Below are 16813 nucleotides of genomic sequence, written 5' to 3'. Positions count from 1 at the left end.
GTGGCGGTCAATGCCCGTATATGAAAAAAAGCGCAACGGAATAGAATCTGGTTCAAAGAAACAAGCACTACAAACATGTTTTATTTCTGTTTTTTTGTACACCATGCATTGATATCTATCCATATCTCAACCATGTTTAACGGATATTTATTTAATCAGGAGAATCCCACTCCCACGGCCAATTGCTCCCTGTGGGATATGTCATATGACTGTGCAAGGTCATGGTTCTCATCCTATGGATCCAGGGACATGTCAGGGCCTAACTCCCATAATGCAGCTGGTGAAGTAGTATTTAGATTTTTACCATAACATGAGATACTGCAAAATACTAACTATTTAAAATACAGCATTGGCAGTAGATCTACTGTATCTACTTGTATATGAGGCAACTGGTAGCCTACCTGGAGACCAGGAGGGTAGAGAAACTCAAATCTAGCCTTATGGCCTCTATTACCTAACCACCATCATGTAAAGCTTGTAAATCTGCTATCTGGGTAGTCCTGTGTTCTATAAGAAAATGCAGAATGCTAACGACCATCATGTAAGCTTTAAAAACAGATGGAGTCATTGAATCCTATTCATTGAATTAGATGGCTTTTCATCACAAAACCATTTGATGTTGTAGGTGAATGAGAGCCTGAATAGATATTGGAGGCCATAAGCACAGAGTTTCTAAACCTAGAGGTGCAAACCTAGAGGCACGACACTTCCGGGAATGCTTGCGAAACAGACCAAACAGACCAGGCCTGGGTTTGGGGTTTGAGAAGTCAATGAGAGAAGTAAAAAATTATTTATTAGTTCTCTAAATCTAAAGGCACAACCTAGATTCAAGCCATTTCCTGAAATAGTTGAACCTGTTATTACTTCAACCTCGTGAAAGTGCCAAACTGACATGTTTTGATTATCCTCAAAAACAACTTTATATAGGAGTGCCTTTGATTTGACGGCCTGCACATGCGCAGTTCAGCACGAGAGACGACCGTTAGAACCGATAATGTGTTTCTACGTATGAACTTAGCTAGCCAACGTCACCATGACATCACCTACAGGGATTTCTATTGGAGAAGCAGTTTTAGCCTATGTTCATACTCTAGTCTTTGCCCTAAGCCTGGGTGGATTGTACCATAGAAATAGAATGAATAGGAAGGGGATTTCCATTCAATTCAATGATGGCATAATGGATAGACTGGCAGCCATTTTGAGTGTAAAAACTGGTTGAATTGTTTCCACGTCATTTCAACAACAACAAAAAATCAATGTGATGACGTTGAATCAATGTGGAAAACTGATTGGATTTGAAAAAATGTATCAACGTAAGGGAATTTTGTCTTTTTTTCACGCAACTTTTAACCTAAATCCAATGACATGGTGACATTTTTTGTTGATTTCACCATTAGTTGACAACTCAACCAAATGTAAATCAAAACTAGACGTTGTACTGATGTCTGTGCCCAGTGGGTTTCAATCTGTGCTGTGATTTGCTGAGTCAACCAAAATCCACACTTAGAAAAAAGAGTTATTTGGCTGTCCCCATAGGATAACCTCCAGAACCCTTTTTGGTTCCAAGTCAAATCCTTTTGGGTTCCATATAGGACCTTCTGTGGAAAGGGTTTTACATGGAACCCAAAAGGGTTTTTATCTGTAACCAAAAAGGGTTCTTCAAAGGGTTCTCCTATGGGAAAGCCGAAGAACCCGTTTAGGTTTTAGTTAGCACCTTTGTGTGTACCATGGAAATTATTGCACCACAATACCAGGCAGCCATTGCTGTGTACCCATGAGTTTATCAGTCAGGGTTAGACCTTCCAAGCCCGTTCTATTCATTCTATTTCTATGATTGTACTGTGTGCTTTTGTCCCGTTTTTTCTCATTAAACATGAACAGAAGGCAGGTGGGCTTTGTGTTGATTCAGATCTCAACTCATACACATTTAATGATGCACATCCACTGTTTGCACAATCACTTATTGAGTTGCTTTAAATGCTGGTCAAACTCATTTTTCTACACAGGTGGTTGTACCATGTCATGAATCTTCATGGCCATAAGTTTACCATCCCTCACACCAGAACAGATATCCCTTCTTCTCAATGTGTTTGTGAAATTCAGATTAGTAGTGAGTGTATCCCCTCCTCTCTGTTATGGCCAGTAAACCTTTATGGGTGTTTGAAGAGTATAGCACTCCATATGTAGAGTAAACACTGATCAGCTCCAGATTATATGGTAAAAAAGGAAAGGAGGTTCATATGGAGGGTAGAGTAAACACTGATCAGCTCCAGAGGTTTATATGGTAAAAAAGGAAAGGAGGTTCATATGGCAAGGAAGGGAAGGAAGCAAACAGTGGGTACAGTGTGTGAGGGTAGTGGGGGTGTTGAAGAAAGGATGAATATATTATGTACTGTGTCTGTGTGTGTGTGTGTGTGTGTGTCAACATGTGCCTGCATGTGTCTCTATAGAGAGAGGGGCTCTCTGTCCATTGGGCCATTGTCTTTGAGTCTGTGCAAGCCATCTCTTTCTCTCGGTCTCTCTTCCTACTCCACCTCCATCCCTGCGTTCCAGAGTTTGTGGCAAACAGAGAGAGGGAATGGGGCGAAGGCAGTGAGACACACAGCGGTTCAGACAGCTGCTGTGGTCCTTCCAGTGTGAGGAGCCTCTGTCCAGCTAGGCCACGCCCCCGCTTCTCTGCCTCACAGAGCTCCATTGTCCCCACCATGACTGCCTCTACTATTGTGATGTCATAGTTTATCATTCCCATAGCTGTGCGGCTGCTGCTAGGGTAAACTGCAATTCACATTTTATTCGGGAGAGAATAATCACTATTACACATGTTGACACACACGTGCACACACGCACACACACACACACACACACACACACACACACACACACACACACACACACACACACACACACACACACACACACACACACACACACACACACACACATACACACACACACACACACACACACACACACACACACACACACACACACACACACACACACACACACACACACACACACACATACTTGTTTTCTTGTCTTTCTTTCTAACTAAGAGGAGATCCAGGTTCTCATATCAACTAGTACTCTCTGGTTCAGAATATTTTCATGTGGATGAATCTCTGACTCATATGTCATGGCAGACATAAACATACTTTCTGTAACCTCACCCTTTGACCCACACTTTATCATCCCTCATTTGAATCCATTTGCATGGCAGTTGGAGCTCCCTTTGTACCCCTGCTGAGTTTGACAGCACATGCAAATCAAAGTTTTTCTTTCTCATCCAGCCCAGGTGACTCTGGCTCATCTTAAACCAGGGTTGTTAAAAAAATGTGGGGCAGTAGGGGTCTCCCCCACTTCCCCTCATTGGGTGCCTAAAGCCATTAGGGGGTCCGGGGGCATTCTCCCCTGCAAAAAAAAAGAAGGAATTTCAACAGCTAAATGCATGAATTTGGTACACTTTGAGTAGAACATTGAGAGATATTTTTTCAGGTAACTTCCCACCTGCCACAGCAGACACTGCCAGCACTTAATTACAGTTGCCACTGTGGGTTTCTCTACTCTGAAACACTCTCTACTCTGGAACAGAGCATTGCCAAAAAAAACACTCAACAACTTCAAACATAGACTCTGACCTGTCCAATGAGCCAAACTGATTAAAGAATGCCACAGTATCCAAACACCCTCTCTATATCTCTCTCTCTCTCTCTCTCTCTTGCGCTCTCTCTGTCTCTGTCTGTCTCTCTCTCACATACACACACACACATACACACACACACACACACATTAATTCTGTGCAACGTCTGGCACGCGTTTACCGTGAACACGGGGTCTGTACTCACTTGAAGTTACACTTTTAACAGTGGCTGTCACGCCCTGACCTTAGATATCCTTTTTATGTCTCTATTTGGTTTGGTCAGGGTCTGATTTGGGGTGGTTATTCTATGTTCTATTATGTATTTGTATTTCTATGTTTTGGCCGGGTAGGGTTCTCAATCAGGGACAGCTGTCTATCGTTGTCTCTGATTGAGAACCATACTTAGGTAGCCCTTTTCCCACCTGTCTTTGTGAGAAGTTGACTTTGTTTAGGGCATATAGCCTTTGAGCTTCACGGTTTGTTTTTGTAGTGTTTATTGTTTTGTTCGTCGTCATTTGGATTGGAGCCTGTAATTTTCATCATAGGTACACTTCAACAAGTTTTTACCAAAAAGTTATATTTTGATTTCATCTGACCATATGACATTCTCTCAATCTTTTTCTGGATCATCCAAATGCTCTCTAGCAAACTTCAGACGGGCCTGGACATGTACTGGCTTAAGCAGGGGGACACATCTGGCACTGCAGGATTTGAGTCCCTGGTGGCGTAGTGTGTTACTGATGGTAGGCTTTGTTACTTTGGTCCCAGCTCTCTGCAGGTCATTCACTAGGTCCCGCCTTGTGGTTCTAGGATTTTTGCTCACCGTTCTTGTGATCATTTTGACCCCACGGGGTGAGATCTTGTGTGGAGCCCCAGATCGAGGGAGATTATCAGTGGTCTTGTATGTCTTCCATTTCCTAATAATTGCTCCCACAGTTGATTTCTTCAAACCAACCTGCTTACCTATTGCAGATTCAGTCTTCTCAGCCAGGTGCAGGTCTACAATTTTGTTTCTGGTTTCCTTTGACAGCTCTTTGGTCTTGGCCATAGTGGAGTTTGGAGTGTGACTGTTTAAGGTTGTGGACAGGTGTCTTTTATACTGATAATAAGTTCAAACAGGTGCCATTAATACAGGTAACGAGTGGAGGACAGAGGAGCCTCTTAAAGAAGAAGTTACAGGTCTGTGAGAGCCAGAAATCTTGCTTGTTTGTAGGTGACCAAATACTTATTTTCCACCATAATTTGCAAATAAATTCATTAAAAATCCTACAATGAGATTTTCTGGATTTTTTTCCCTCATTTTGCCTGTCATAGTTGAAGTGTACCTATGATGAAAATTACTGGCCTCTCTCATCTTTTTAAGTGGGAGAACTTGCACAATTGGTGGCTGACTAAATACTTTTTTGCCCCACTGCATATGGGGCTTTGGTGACAAATGGCCCTGTGATAGACTACATCCAATTTGCTAAGTAGAGTGTTGGAGGCTAATTTGTAAATTACATCGAAGTGAAGGATCGGTAGGATAGTTGGTTTTACGAGGGTATGTTTTCCAGTATGAGCGAAGGATGCTTTGTTGCAAAATAGGAAGCCGATCCTAGATTTAATTTGGATTGGAGATGCTTAATGTGAGTCTTGTAGGAGAGTTTACTGTCTAACCAGACACCTAGGTATTTGTTGTTGTCCACATATTCTAAGTCAGAACCGTCAAGAGTAGTGATGATAGACGGGCGGACGGATGTGGGCAGAGATCGGTTGAAGAGCATGCATTTAGCTTTACTTGCATTTAAGAGCAGTTGGAGACCACGGAAGGAGTGTCGTATGGCATCGTCTGGAGGTTTGTTAACACAGCGTCCAAAGAAGGGCCAGAAGTATACAGAATGATGTTGTCTGCGTAGAGGTGGATGAGAGAATCACCAGCAGCAAGAGCGACATCATTGATGTATACAGAGAAAAGAGTCGGCCTGAGAATTGAACTGAGGTTGATGAAGACGGCTGCACAGTATTGTCTTTTATCAATGGCGGTTATGATATCGTTTAGGATCTTGAGCATGGCTGAGGTGCACCCATGACCAGCTCGGAAACCAGATTGCATAGTGGAGAAGGTACGGTGGGATTCAAAATGGTCGGTGATCTGTTTGTTAGCTTGGCTTTCGAAGACTTTAGAAAGGCAGGGTAGGATAGATATAGGTCTGTAACAGTTTGGGTCTAGAGTGTCTCCCCCTTTGAAGAGGGTGATGACCACGAAAGCTTTCCAATCTTTAGGGATCTTTAGGGAAAGAGAGGTTGAACAGGCTAGTAATAGGGGTTGCAACAATTGCGGCGGATAATTTTAGAATGAAAGGGTCCAGATTGTCTAGCCCAGGTGACTTGTAGGGGTCCAGATTTTGCAGCTCTTTCAGAACATCAGCTATTTGGGTGAAGGAGAAATGGGGAGAATTGGGCAAGTTGCTGTGGGGGGTGCAGAGCTGTTGACCGTAGTAGCAGCCTACAGTAGCAGCCAATGTGTGGTGTTCAATGTATGTCTACATTCCATGAGTCTTTTGAAATAAATATGCAGGATTTGACATAAACCTGTCTATACACTTGTCCTTCAGACAAGGAGGTGACTGAAAATGTTGTTGTTTGATGCAAGAAACCACTTTACTCAAGATTATGCTAACCTCTATGGACGCAAGCCGACCATCTCAAAATACAACACTGCCACTTCAAGAAATAAAATAAAGCTCTTTACCTGACTCGCTTTTTAAAGATGGCTAGAAATGCACACATTTTTTGCTCTTGTAGGAAGCAATCACTCCTCCATTGTTGATGAGAAATTAGTTATAACTGGGCTAACAACTCAGTAACTAGCAAAGAATATGAACAAATGTGCACAGGTGGCTTCATGCAGCTCTCGCTCTGATCTTAAAACAAGCCAACAACCCCTCATCCTGTAAACAAAGTCCAGTTCAAAGTGAATGTCACAGATCCAAATTTGGCAATGGCTATTTGCATATAGGTCTACTGCAACTCTGTTTGGTTATAGTGCACCGGTCTGTGTAGAGCAGGTATTCCCAAACTGGGTATACACAATGCCGTTGGGGGTATGCCAAATAAAAATGGGATTCACATTAAAAAAATATATGTAAAATATATATATATTAAAAACAATTATAATAATCTTCACATTTTCAAACAGTCAATTTATATTTTCCAACGGGGCTATACATTTGGGTGAGGTTATTTTCTTGCCTGAGTAGTCTCATTTCACTGCCAAAAATAAAAATAAACCATCTGGTGTTCAGCAAAATAAAAACACAATGTCAAATACAGGTAGCCTAGTCAAATAACATCCAATCACATTAACCGTTACTCTCTAACGGACCATGTGTAGCTAAACGTAGCTGCTGCTCATTCCATTTGCTCGAAAATGGATAAATGGTTAAAAAAAGTAAGGCTTGCGTCCATAGAGACACATACCAGCTCTACTGGTAATACAGCTAATACCAGCAGTACTACACCTGCACCTGTCGACGACACAAGTTGTTCTCCTTCCACAAGCACATCCAATGCTAGCATCAGTAATTCTACATTTGTTGTTAGCCCAGCTAGCATGGACACTGACAGTTGTGAATCTGATGCAGCCAAAGAGCTACTGCCCCCTTACCCGGGAAAGCACCGAACAACAGACAGGGACGTTGTACAATCGAAACTGCGCAATATGATGAGAACTACATTGATTTGGGGTTCACTTATATTGGGAGTAATGCCTTTCCTCAGTCACAACTCGATGAAACCTTCACTCTTGCACAGACATTTAGAAACAAAACATGCCAATTTGAAAAATAAGCCACAGGAGTTTTTTGAGTGAGAATTAAGATGACTTCCGAGGAGTAAGACATGTACAAAACCAACAGATACCATTAATAAGAAGGGTCTAGAAGCATCTTACATGGTGAGCTACCGAGTGGCTAGGACAGGCAAGCCCCATACTATTGTGGAGGACTTAATTCTTCCTGCTGCTGCGGATATGGCTGGGACAATTCTGTGGGAAAAGGCCCAAAAAACTATACAGACAATTACTTCATCAAACAACACTGTTTCACAACGTATTGGTGACATGGCAGGAGATGTTTTGAAACAATTACTGCAATTACTGTTTTGAATTTGTTACCCTGCAATTTCACTGGCTGTTGGCGAGGTGGAACGCTACCGTCCCACATATCCCAGAGAGGTTTAGGTAAGGCCCCTTGAACTCTTGTGTATTTTCTGCACTATGCAATGATATGGGCAGCGACCATGTAACGCTTTTACAACATACAGAAGTGCGCTGGTTATCAAGGGGGGACAAAAATTGAGAGACGAGCTTAAGGTTTTCTTAACTGACGATCATTTTCACTTGTCTGACCGCTTGCATGATGACGAGTTTCTCACACGACTGGCCTATCAGGGTGATGCTTTTTCTTGCCTGAATGATCTGAATCTAGGATTACAGGGACTCTTCGCAACTATATTCAATGCGTGAGACAAAATTGAGGCTATTATTAAGAACTTGGAGCTCTTCTCTGCCTGCATTATTAACAAAGACAACACACAGGTCTTTCCATCATCATAGCAGGATTTGAACTCAATCTTACGGACAATGTCAAATGTGATATAGCAAAGCACCTGAGTGAATTGGGTGAGCAATTACACAGGTACTTTCCCGAAACGGATGGCATTAACAACTGGGCTAGTTATCCCTGTCATGCCCTGCCTCCAGTCCACTTACCGATATCTGAACAAGAGAGCCTCATCGAAATTGCAACAAGCGTTTCTGTGAAAATTGAATTTGAATCGCGCTGTTAAGACACTGATGCCCTTTGCAACCACGCTCTTATGTGAGAGTGGATTCTCTGCTCTTTCTAGCACGAAAACTAAATACAGGCACAGACTGTGTGTGGAAAATGATTTAAGACTGAGACTCTCTCCAATACAATCCAACATTGCAGAGTTATGAGCATCCTTTCGGGCGCACCCTTCTCATTAACCTGTGGTGAGTTATTCACAATTTTCTATTAACAAATAAGGTTTTATATGTAACATGGTTAAATAAAGAGCAAAATTATTGATTATTATGATATTATTATTTGTGCCCTGGTCCTATAAGAGCTCTTTATCACTTCCCATGAGCCGGGTTGTGACAAAAACTCATTCTTATGTTTATAAATGTATCGTATAGTGTGTGTGTGTGGCATGCTTACAATAATGGCGAAAAACAACATTTGAAAGTACGCTGACCCTGGTACTAGAGGAGGTTTGCAGCTGGAGGTTGAATGTTTGAAGGGGTATAGGACTATAAAAGGTTTTTGAACCACTAGTGTAAAGTATGGGCCTGGGTTGTGCCTGTCAATGAAATAGAATCCAACTCCAATGTGCACTGCCTACAAAATAATCTCTTGCACAATTAGTTTTGTTTCGGTATTTTGACTAAAATTACTTTGATTCAATCACAATTCCCACAGAGCAAAACGTTGATAGTGTTAACTAAAGGGGAAAACTCTAGAAAGTTGATTGATCATTTTTCTTCTGTGCGGCTGTCCAAGGGGGGCTGAGCACCCGCATGCCTGCAGCTTAGAGGGAACATTGCTCACCCATCCTCTGCCTCTCCATCGCTTTCTCTGTGTCATCTGTTGCTGACTCTTAGTATTCTATGTTGCTGTCAATTGTTTTAATAGTAATTTTACAGGACTTTTCACCTCACCTGCATATTCTTTGTAAAACATGTTTTACTTTTTCACTGTCTGTATTTCACCTCTTATAATTTGTGCAAATTAATAAAACAAATTATAATCTATAGAGCAGCTTGAAGTGATACAGTCGACTGTGTGTTCAACCCACCTCTGTTCTCTTTCCATCTGCCCTCTTCTACATCACTTTCTCTGTCTTGTCTGTTGCTGTCTGTGTCTTGTCTGTTACAGTCTCAGGTTCTTGTTTGTTACTGTCTCCTTGTCTGTTACTGTCTATCTTCTTCTGTTATGGCCTGTTCTGTTCTTCCAGTGTCTCTCTCCATCATATCCTATTCTTCTGTTGCGGTCTCTGTGTTTTGTCTGGTATGTCTCTCTCCATCATATCCTATTCTTCTGTTGCTGCCTATGTCTTGTCTGGTGTCTCTCTCTCTCCATCATATCCTAAATAATAGGTTACACTTGATTTAGGGTACATTATTACATGCTAAATGTTTCTGATTAGTGAACAAATAAATGAGCTAGCACTTCCACTTATCCAGCCAGAGATCAATTAACCAAATATACAGACAGAGATTCAGTGAAACAAAATCAAATTGATTAATGATCAGACAAATCACAGGCTTTTGGTCAGGAGTAGGCCAGGCTACTACGTGAGTGAAGAGCAAAATTCACTTGTATAACTAGCATGCCTGGATCATCTAAATCATCCTCTTCCCTACCATTTGCCCCTGGCTGCTGCGGTACTAAGTTCTCCACTGGCCTGCTGTTCTCATCTGTCCTCCTCCTTGGCCCATCTGAAAGGTAGCAAGGTAGAGGTGCAACATGTTATTTATTCAATGTTTCCCAAACTAAGGATCGTGACCACATGTAGGGTCTCTTGAATTGAAAATGGGTTCGTGAGAGAAACAAAAACAAAGTGTAATAATAATTGCGCTTGGTTCATAGAACCGGGGTTACGCCAGTTGTAATAAACAGAGCGGATTCTCTTTTCTTCCTACAAATGTGTCTCTTTCTTTCGAACCGTTTAAGCTAAAAAATATTATGACACCATCACTGAAAGATAAGACTCTCAGGAACATGTACGCTAGAGGCGTTACTACAGATGGTGGGGCTTTACTTTACTTTACGTGGGGCTATACTTGGTTCATTGCGCTCTAGCGACTCCTTGTGGTGGGCTGGGTGCCTGCAGGCTGACCCCGGTTACAATTTGAACGGTGTTACCTCTGACACATTGGTGCGGCTGACTTCCGGGTTAAGCTGGCGCGGTTAGGCGGGTCATGTTTCGGGGGACGCATAACTCCACCTTCGCCTCTCCCGAGCCCATTAAGGAGTTGTAGAAATGAGACAAGATTGAGAAAAGGGGGTCAAATACAAAAAAAGTACATAAAAAATAAAACAGATTGGACAAGACCGGGCACTAAATCAGACTGGGGAAAAATAACAGAAATTAGCTTCAGACGACTGGTGGGCAATCTGACTTAGACTTTGGATAGCCTATTTTTGGAGCTAGTTAGGGACCATCAATAAATTACACAATGTAAATGAGACAATATTTCATCTTGCACACCTTTTAGTTTTCTCATTGACATAAAAAAGGAACTAAGGTCAGGACGTGACAGCAGTTATGACCACAAGTCTCACAAAACTCTGTTTTGGACGAGACTGACTTTATGACAAAAATTATTATTTTTACACTTTGTAGTCAGTTTTTATTCATATGGATGCCACATGGCTTGAGAAGTTGCTTTTATAGGGGAAGTTGCTTTTTAAAGTTACTGTATGCTGACACGAACAAGGCAACATAGCCCCTAGGCTATATAAATATAAAGAGACATGAGCCCATCAATGTATAATGGAATAAGTTAGAAGATCTTTATGATTCATTTAATTTCGTCAGTTCTACCAGCTAATGTGAGATTTTTAGATTACATAACATTTGAGGACACATCATTTAAGGGCTTATGTATTTTCTATGTTTTGTTCACTTACAATCTAACCACAAAGCTGACCATATTTTCCCCTCTCTTTCTGGCTGCCCTCCCCCTCCCCTTCTAAGTTCAAGTTTGTTTATTTGTGATATGCACATGATATACAGTGCCGTGAACAAGTATTTGCCACTTTCTGACTTTCTCTATTTTTAAATATTTTTGATACTCAATGTTATCAGTTATTCAACCAAAACAGAATATTAGATAAAGAGAACCTGAGTTTACAAATAGCAACAACAAAAAAATGGACATTTATTTTATTTAATTAACAAAGTTATGCAGCACACCATTCCCCTGTGTGAAAAAGTAATTACCCTCTTACACTCAATAACTGATTGTGCCACCTTTTGCGGCAATGACTGCAACCAAATGATTCCTGTAGTTGTTAATCAGTCTCTCACATCGCTGTGGAGGAATTGTGGCCCACTCTTGCATGCAGAAATGCTTTAACTCAGCAACATTTGTGGGTTTTCAAGCATGAATAACATCTCAATTGAGATTAGGTTTGGACTTTGACTAGGCCATTCCAAAACTTTAAATTTGTTGCTTTTTAACCATTTTCATGTAGACTTGAATGTGTGTTTTCGATCATTGTCTTGCTGTATGACCCAGCTGAGCTTCAGCTTCAGCTCAGACAGATGGCTTGACATTCTCCTGTAGAATTCTCTACAGAGCAGAATTCATGGTTCCTTCTATTAAAAGCAAATCAAATCAAATTGTATTGGTCACATACACATATTTAGTAGATGTTATTGTGGGTGTAGCGAAATGCTTGTGTTCCTAGCTCCCACAGTGCAGTAGTATCTAACAATTCACAAGAAAAGAGAATGATGGTCAAAAGATAAAGGAGAAAAAAAAAGTCCAAATGAAACATCATAAAAGTACATTTGAATGACACGAAGTGGCAGTGTTTTTACAACCAATGCCGGTTTGCCTGAGGCTGTTTGTACACATGCATATACACACACTCTCATTCAAATAAACACATACAAGAACACACACATACATGTAATAGTGCCAGACATGCACAAAAACATATAAAGTAGGCATTGCTGTTATGATTTCAGTTGTCCTTGATGTCATTTGTTTTAAATGTATTATTATTTTAAAAAATGTTTTTGCATTGTTGTTTGCTGTTTTCTTCCGTCTTTTCCTTTTTTCCCGCTTTGTTGCAGAAAGACTGATACATGTTTGATAGTGTCTTGTATTGTTTGTCTTTCATGTTCTAATACTTTAATGTTACCCCTTCCTTGTGTTTTTTGTAATAAATAATTATAAAAATAAGTAAATAATTAAATAAATAAAAACCAATTCACAACAATACACAAATCTAAAAAGTAAAATAATGGAATTAGGAAATATATAAATATTAGGACAGGCAATGTCGGAGTAGCATTGACTAAAGTACAGTAGAATAGAATACAGTATATACATATGAGATGAGTAAAGCAGTATGTAAACATGATTAAAGTGACTAGAGTTCCTTTACTAAGGTGGCCGGTGATTCCATATCTATTTATATAGGGCAGTAGCCTCTAAGGTGCAGGGTTGAGTAACCGGGTGGTAGCCGGCTAGTGATGGCTATTTAACAGTCTGATGGCCTTGAGATAAAAGCTTTTTTTACAGTCTCTCGGTCCCAGCCTTGATGCATCTGTACTGACCTCGCCTTCTGGATGATAGCAGGGTGAGCAGGCCCGTGGGAAGTCGTCCAGGACCAGAGGCAGCAAAGCATCCCAAAACCATTACACTACCACCATGTTTGACCGTTGGCATGAGGATCTTACTGTGGAATGCAGTGGTTGGTTTTTGCTAGACATAATGGGACCCATCTCGTCCAAAACGTTGAGTCAAGTTTGCTAAAAAGCACCTGGAAGCACCTGGATGATCACCAAGACTCCTGGAAAAATGTTCTACTGACAGATTAGTCAAAAGTATAACTTTTTGGACGACTGAATCAGAGAGGTGCGTCATCAGCGCCCGGGGAACAGTGGGTTAAATACCTTGCTCAGGGGCAGAACAACAGATTTTTACCTTGTCAGGTCAGGGATTCGATCCAGAAACCTTTTGGTTACAGGTCCAATGGTCCTACCTGCCAGGCTACCTGCCAGGCTACCTGCCGCCCCAGGTACTACATAATCATATTTGATGAAAAATAACCTACACTACATGTCCAAAAGTATGTTCATTGAACTCATTCCAAAATCATGGGCATTAATACAGATTTGGTCCTCCCTTTGCTGCTATAACAGCCTCCACTCTTCTGGGAAGGCTTTCTACTAGATGTTGGAACATTGCTGCGGGGACTTGCTTCCATTCAGCCACAAGAGCATTAGTGAGGTCAGACACTAATGTTGGGCGATTAGGCCTGGCTCATGGGGTTGTTCGATGGGGTTGGGGTTCAAGTTCTTCCACACCGATCTCGACAAACCATTTCTGTATGGACCTCGCTTTGTGCACGGGGTCATCGTCATGCTAAAACAGGAAAGGGCATTCCCGAAACTGTTGCCACAAAGTTGGAAGCACAGAATCATCTAGAATGTCATTGTATACTGTAGCATTAAGATTTCCCTTCACTGGAACTAAGGGGCCTAGCCGAAACCATGAAAAATAGCCCCAGACCATTATTCCTCCTCCACCAAACTTCACAGTTGGCACTATGCATTGGGTCAGGTAGCGTTCTCCTGGTATCCGCCAATCCAGATTAGTCCGTCGGACCACCAGATGGTAAAGCGTGATTCATCACTCCAGAGAACGTGTTTACACTGCTTCATAGTCCAATGGCGGCAAACTTTACACGAGCCAACACATGGCATTGCACATGGTGATCTTATGCTTGTGTGCAGCTGCTTGACCATGGAAACCCATTTCATAAAGCTCCAGACGAACAGTTCTTGTGCTGACGTTACTTTCAGAGGCAGTTCGGAACTCGATAGTGAGTGTTGCAGATGATTTTTACACATTACGCACTTCAGCACACGGCAGTCCTGTTCTGTGAGCTTGTGTGGCCTACCACTTCGCTGCTGAGCTGTTGTTTCTCCTAGACGTTTCCACTTCACAATAACAGCACTTACAGTTGACTGGGGCAGCTCTAGCAGCGCAGAATTTTGATAAACTGACATGTTTGAAAGGTGGCATCCTATGACGGTACCGCATTGAAAGTCACTGAGCACTTCAGTATGGGCCATTCTACTGACAATGTTTGTCTATGGCGATTGCATGGCTGTGTGTGCTTGATTGTATACACCTGTCAGCAATGGGTGTGGCTGAAATAACCGAATTCACTCATTTGAAGGGGTGTCCACAAACTTTTGTAAATATAGTGTAGCTATGGCAGCTACTAGTCTACTATAGCGTGAGTCAGCTTGGTTGGTTGCTGTCTCTCGTCTCTCCCTCCCTCCTCCTTGCTTACCTGTCACTCTCCACAATACGGCCCTTCCCCTAGCCTGCTAGGGTGACACCTCTCTCTCCCTTCTCTCACACTTTATCAGCTCCGGTTAAAACCTCTCTGGGATAGGGGGCGGTGTTTTCACGTCCAGATGAAAAGTAAACTGCCTGCTACTCAGGGCCAGGAGCTAGGATATGCATATTATTAGTCGATTTGGATAGAAAACACTGAAGTTTCTAAAACGGTTTGAATAATGACTGTGAGTATAACAGAACTGATTTGGTAGGCAAAAACCCAGAGCACAATCCCTTCAGGGAAAGTTGTTTTTGAGGTCAATCTGTTTTCCATTGGTTTCCTATGGCAAGCCATTTTTTATAGAAATATGCTTGCATTTCCTATGGCTTCCACCAGATGTCAACAGTCTTTAGAAATTGGTTGATGTTTTTCCTTTGAGTAGTGAAGAAGTAGCCCTTTCCTTTCTGGGTGTATAGCCAAGTGTACTGTTTTGTTTGGGGAGCATGACCTGAAGCTCGCTCCACTTTCATTTTATCCTCTATTGAGCACAGTTTATCCCGTCTTAAATTTGATCGATTATTTATGTTTTGAAATACTGAAAGTTGGATTAGGAAAGTTTTTTGAAATGTTTGGACAAAGTTTACAGGTAACTTTATTCGATATTTTTGTAGTCATGCTGAGCGAGTAGGAACCAGTGTTTTTCTGAATCAAACGCGCCATATAAATTGACATTTTGGGGATATAACGACGGAATTAAACGAACAATGTTTATGGGGATATTGGAGTGCCAACAGAAGAAGCTCTTCAAAGGTAAGGCATGAATTATATTGTTATTTCTGAGTTTTGTGTCGAGCCTGGCCGGTTGAAATATGATTGTCTGTGTTTGTTTGATGGGGTGCTGTCCTCAGATAATCGCATGGTTTGCTTTCGCCGTAAAGCCTTTTAAAATCTGACACAGGGGCTAGATTAACAAGAAGTTAAGCTTTCATTTGGTGTATTGCACTTGTGAATGTATGAAAGTTTAAATATTTCAATTTTTTATTTTTTTATTTCACGGTCTGCCTTTTCACCGGATGTTGTCAAATCGATCCCGCTAACGGGATTTGATCCATTTTTTAAAAGTTTTAATGAGGTAACTTAGCCATTTTTTTTATTTCCCTCACTTGGATCGGACCTGTTCTGGATCTGACCAGGTCTATACAGAACTGGTCTAGTTGTCCTCTGGTCAACTTTGATGCTGTTGCACTTTGGCTTTCTGGCTGTTCTGCCCTCTCCACCTCATTCACTGATGCCTCAAACTGCTTAACATTCTTGCTTTTTTTATACTCTTTCAGAAGTTTCAAACATTCATATTTGCTCTGTGCTATGCTGCAAACTCTGATGGAGTGACAGACATTTGACTGAATGATTACATTGACATCCCACAGGTGCTGTTGGGGTGGTGTCAAGGGAATGAAAGCGGTTCACTGGGTGGTGAAATATCGACCAATCACAGCAGGCACCACTTTACTCCAGGGGCTTTTTGCAGTGCCTATTACTGCCTAGCACATCATATTGTCTTTTAATTTTTTTGGTCATAAAATGTGCCAGTAAACTTATTTAAAAAAATACTGCATAGTGCAAGTGATGTGTGGTTATTGAAACCTATATCAGACTGACCATTAAGAGGTTCGGGCTGGATCAAAAACACCCCGGCCTAATGACATCCTCCTCAGGACCAGGTAACACCAGAGGCTATTCACTCTTACAGGATCAGGCGAGGAAACAAGAGTTGACATGAGAACAAGACAAAGCACTCCTGTTTCCTTTGTAGGCTGTTGTTGGTGCTTTTATCAACAGCAACTAAGACTGTTTATTGAACTGTCTGCTGTAGATATGGATAGAATAAACAGTGTCTGGAACTTTTGCTGCACTATGCGTTACATCATTCCACACTTCATGGTGACACATTGTTGGACACACCTTGAGAATACATGGATGTTGCTCTGGCAACGGATACAAGAGAGAGAATCTTTTTTTAATTTTTAATTTGTATTATTTTTATTTCACCTTTATTTAACCAGGTAGGCTAGTTGAG

Source organism: Oncorhynchus kisutch, linkage group LG1 (assembly GCF_002021735.2).
Source record: "Oncorhynchus kisutch isolate 150728-3 linkage group LG1, Okis_V2, whole genome shotgun sequence".
In the NCBI taxonomy this organism is placed as follows: domain Eukaryota; kingdom Metazoa; phylum Chordata; class Actinopteri; order Salmoniformes; family Salmonidae; genus Oncorhynchus; species Oncorhynchus kisutch.
Note: the sequence above shows the minus strand (reverse complement) of the source record.